Source organism: Echinops telfairi, unplaced genomic scaffold (genome assembly GCF_000313985.2).
Source record: "Echinops telfairi isolate 266 unplaced genomic scaffold, ASM31398v2 ScPeMD7_24;HRSCAF=84, whole genome shotgun sequence".
NCBI classification, from domain to species: domain Eukaryota; kingdom Metazoa; phylum Chordata; class Mammalia; order Afrosoricida; family Tenrecidae; genus Echinops; species Echinops telfairi.
The window spans coordinates 7,165,367-7,170,472 of NW_022103921.1; the positions used below are offsets into that span (position 1 = coordinate 7,165,367).

Consider the following 5,106-nt stretch of genomic DNA (forward strand, 5'->3'; position numbering starts at 1 on the left):
TGTACATGCCTCTACTTAGACCTCTATAAATGTCCTTGCCTCCTAGCTCTTTCCTCTATTTCCTTTTACTTTCCTCTTGTCCCACTGTCATGCTCAGCCTTCATTTGGGTTACAGTAAATCCTCTCGGTTACATTACCCTTGATCACGCCCTACCAGGCCTCCCACATCCTCCTCACCGCCGATTTGGATTACTTGTTGTTCTCTTGTCCATGGGTTTGTTAACACCACTTCCTTTCCCCCCAACCCCCTCTCCCATGTCTCCCCGGAACTGCTGATCCTGTTGTTTTCTCCTCCAGATTGTTCATCCAGCCTATCTTATTTAGACAGACCTGTGGAGATAATAATATGCACAAAAACAAGGCAGAGCAACAAAACAACAACAACAAAAAGCCAATGACAAAACAAAACACAACAAAGGAAAGCTTGTATTTAGCTCAAGGACTGTTTGTTGGCCTTTAGAAGTGTTTTCTGGTCAAGTCTGATGGGGTGTCACGCCATGGCCCGAAAGTCTATTTTTGGTATTCCCTGGGGACTTCATTGTTCTGTACCCCTTGCTGTTCTGTTGCATGTCCTTAGTGTTTTGCCTTGGTGTGGTGAGATCAGATCCAGCGCAATTCCCATACTGTCTCCAGTGTTGTCTCCGTCTTTTAAGTATTTTTTATTGTGTTCTTTCCCATTTAATACACCTTGCTGTCCTTTATAAATGACTTGATATATTCTCCATTATACTCTTCATTATATTCTCTGTTCCCTTTAACTTTTTGTTGTATTCATTTGGAAATGTTGGATCTGTGGCTTCCCTATTTTGATTCATGTCATTTTTTTCACTTAAGTTGGATGATTTCTCAACAGTAATATCTTGTATAACAGGAATCCTAGTGGTTATATGTAGAACTGTGATCCACAAGGTCAGCAATTTGAAACCACCAGCCACTCCTCAGGAGGAAGATGGGGCTTTCTACTCTCATAAGTAGTTACCAGTGCCTGAAACACACAGGAGCACTTTTACCCTGTGCTATAGAGTCTCTCCAAGTCTCCATGCCAGTGAGTGATAATGTCTTGTGTGATGGTTTTATGTTGCTGTCTCTTATTGTTGATTATGTGCCCAAAGAACTCCCTTCAGTTGGTTTTTATATACTTTTCTCTCTAAATCTGGCCTGGCTTGCAAAAATTAAATTCCCCTACTTCTTGTTTCTCTGAAAATTATTTTATTTCACTCATATTTGGTGGATAGTTTTACTGAATAGAAGATTCTTGGTTGGCAGCGTTTTTTCCTTTCAAGAATGAATGTGCATATATTGATCGGTTGCCTTCTTGGCTACAAGGTTTCAATGGGGCGGGGGGATCAGAGCTTATTCTTTCTGTTCTGGGTCTTTAGCAAAACTTAAGTTGTTCCTTTTGATTGTGTTCCATATAATCCTTAGGTTTTCTTCAACTTTTTCACCTTTTTAATAGCTCGATTTTCTTGGATTTGGTCTTGACAGATTTGTCTTTGACCTTACAATTTGTGTTTCCATTATTTTAATTCTTCCATTTTGGTCTTTCAAAATATTAACTATTTCTAATTATGTTAGGGCTTGCCTTTTGAATTTCTATTTGGAGTTGTTGAATTATTACTAGTTTATCATTTACTTTGTCAGATTGGTCCTGTATTCCTTTTTGAATTTTATCTTCTCTTCTGTTTTATCTGTTTCTGTCAAATTTTTCTTCCATTAATTTAAAGCAGCTGAAAATCATTGTCCTAAACTCCTTTACAGAAAGATCTAAAGCTTTCTCCTGTACACATCTGCATATTTTGCAATCAGTTGAGCCATTTTCTCTTATTTTTGCATGTATGTAGAGAATGATTCCTACCTCTGAGACATAGGGTGGGTTTGTTTAGTTTTTTTGGTCTCAGACTGAGAAGCAATCCTAGTGCACATGTTGTAGATCCCGAAGAGTCAAGGGTGGCTTTGTCATTCGACCAGGCTATCTCAATCAGGGACTGACAGCAGGAAACAATTAAATCCTGCCCCTGTCAGGATCTGGGTTTCAAGTTCGGATCCTGAGTTTCTTGAAGTGTAGACCAATAAGCAATACAACCAACACAAACTTGAAGAGAAGATAATATTCAAGACAATGCTCACTTGCTCACACAACTTGTATTCATGGACTCTGTGTATCAGTTCTTGGCCACTGGTCTCTTTTGAGCTGATAGAGCAGTGATGCATAGAGAGATGAGGTTCACATTCTTTTGTACTGATTTTCCCCTGACACAGGCCCACCTAATTTTGTACTCCCCTAGGTCTGACTCCTTCTGCCCACCCTCCTGCTCACTCCCCACCCCCTCACCCACCCCACCCAGAATTTCAGAGTTCCAGCTAGGCATTGAGAGTCAGCAGCCTCTAGCTCAGTGGCTCTCAACCTTCCTAATGCTGCGACCCTTTAATACAGTTCCTCATGTTGCGGTGACCACCCCCAACCATAATACTATTTCGTTGCTACTTCATAACTGTAAGTTTGCTTCTGTTATGAATCAGGTGACCCCTGTGAAAGGGTCATTTGACCCCCAAAGGGGTTGTGACCCACAGGTTGAGAACCATTGCAATGGTCTAGCTGATTTGAATCTCCCCTTTCTTGCTGGAATGTATTTAGTGGGCCATGGCTCTCTCGACCCTACTGTGTGGGGTCGAGAGAGCCATGGCCCGTGAATTTTCCTTGTCTGAGTTCAATCATATTTGCCCCTCCTCAGAGCAGATTCTGCACTCATGATTCCCAAACAGAATGCATTAGGGGAGAAGTGCTAGTGCCCTCTGTAATATTAATTAGGGGTGGGTGTGGAGACTGTTATCTCGCCTTTTCCCCTCTCCTCCACTGGGAAGAACAGCTGTGCAAGTATCCTGCCAGAGCTACCCAGAATTTATGACCTTGGGGTCGTCTTATGATGATTCTGCTCTCTGAAATGCCAGGGTGTAATTGTTAGCAGCTTCTGTTCCTCAGGAGAGGTCCAGAACTCAGGTTCTTAAGTTTCCTCTGCTTTTTCAAAAATATTATTTGAAGGGGGTTTCAAAAACCTGCAACTACAGTCATATTGAATTGATCTTTCCTGTGTGTTTCATTAGTATTTTGTTGAAAGCTTTTCAAGAGCCCATTAATATCCTGTTTATCATCCACTAGCCTTAACATCAATTGACACACACCCCAATCTGATTCAAGCACCACTATAATAGTTGTTGCCAAGTGATGATTTTTAAAATATCTTCTACATATATTAGCACACAAAGGAGCTTATAACTTTCCCTTCTACTTAATTTATTTATAAGGACTCGTTGATTGCTATTTTATTCTTCAGTGGGTAATTTATTTACTATGATGCTCAAATTATCAATTTGGCTAATGGAAACTCTGTAGGTTTCCTCGTGTATTTTTAACACCATCTTTCACTCACTGAGCACTTCCTTGCTTTTGAGATAAAAAGGTATTTCATGGTCATTTTGTACTTCCTCTCCCACAACCTAGAATTGACCAGTTCTCCATTGTTAGTTTCCTCGAGTGGGTAATACCTCAGTTCTTGACTTGGATTAAGAAAGAATTCACCAAAAAAAAATCATAGCATTGTAAGTGAGGAGGAGTGCAGAGTGGGGACCCAAGGCCCATCTGTGGGCAATTGGGCATCCCCTTGCAAAAGGGTCACGGGGAGGAGATGAGCCAGTCAGGGTGCAGTGTAGCAATGATGAAACATACAATTTTCCTGTAGTTCTTGAATGCTTTCTACCCGCCCCCACCATCATGATCCCAGTTCTACCTTACAAATCCGGTTGGACTGGAGGATGTACACTGGTACAGATAGGAACTGGAAACACAGAGAATCTAGGACAGATGATCCCTTCAGGACCAGTGGTGAGAGTGGCGATACTGAGGAGGGTGGAGGGAAGGTGAGGGAGAAAGGGGGAACCGATTACAAGGATCTACATATAACCTCCTCCCTTCGGGACGCACAGCGAGGAAGTGGGTGAAGGGAGACGTCGGATGATGTAAGATATGACAAAATAATAATTTATAAATTATCAAGGGTTCATGGGGGAGGGGGAGCGGGGAGGGAGGGGAAAAAAACAAGCTGATACCAAGGGCTCAAGTAGAAAGCAAATGTTTTGAAAATGATGAGGGAAACAAATGTACAAAAGTGCTTGATGTATGTATGTATGTATGTGTGGATTGTGTTAAGAGTTGTACAAGCCACCAATAAAATGATTTAATTCTTTAAAAAAAGAAAGGAAAGAATCACGCCGAAGATTGGTTTGTAATCCAGATGAGTTTTTATAAAGGAGTTTCAGGTTTTACAGTCTCAAAAGAATCCATGCAATTAGGAGCTGATACCAAGGGCTCAAGTAGAAAGAAAATATTTTAAGAATGATTATGGCAACAAATGTACAAATGTTTGTTGGACGGATGTATGGATTGACACAATGGATGGATGTGATAAGAGTTGCACAAGCCCCAATAAAATGATTAAAAAAAAAAAAAAAAAGAATCCGCACTATTTCAGGGAAGTGTGCCAAACTGCGCATGAGCCACACTGGGGCTCAAAACGGAACAGTGGCACCCCCATGGGACTGCGTGCCCACATGTGGACGGAGGCCAGGGACCATGGCACAGCCTGAGCTAGCGCAGGAGCAGAGAAAGAGAGGAAAGAATCCTCTCGGACCTGCTCACGGGTGGGGGGTGGGGGTGTCAAAGAGACCGGCCCTCCCGCTGCCAGGGTATTTCAAACCTCTGGCTAGGGAGGCATGGTTGAAGGTTTTGGTTGACCCCATTGGCTGAAGCAAGCCCACCTGGGCCTAGTTTGGTCCATCCAGTTGGAACACCCACCTGGCTTGGGCCTGATTTGGAGCATGCCCAGTTAAGGTTGTTATGGGTGGCTAATGGTCACCTGATTTTTCTTCCCAACCTCCTGCAGGAGGCCTGTGCAGGCATAGGAGGGACAAACCCCCCCCACCCCACCCCCCGTCCCTGTCTGGCTCCCTAACTCAAGGAGCTCCAGTGCCGCGTGTACTCATTATCTCTGGGGATGCCTTGTGTACTCATTATCTCTGGGGATGCCTTGTGTACTCATCTCTGGGGATGCC

The 5,106-nt window shown here is 42.9% G+C and overlaps 1 protein-coding gene across 1 annotated transcript in view; it reads left to right on the forward strand.

Annotated features, from left to right (window-relative positions):
* Positions 1-5,106, forward strand: part of TWSG1 (twisted gastrulation BMP signaling modulator 1) — a 50,491-nt gene that overhangs the window by 37,450 nt on the left and 7,935 nt on the right. The gene's annotated exons all lie outside the window — the stretch shown is intronic.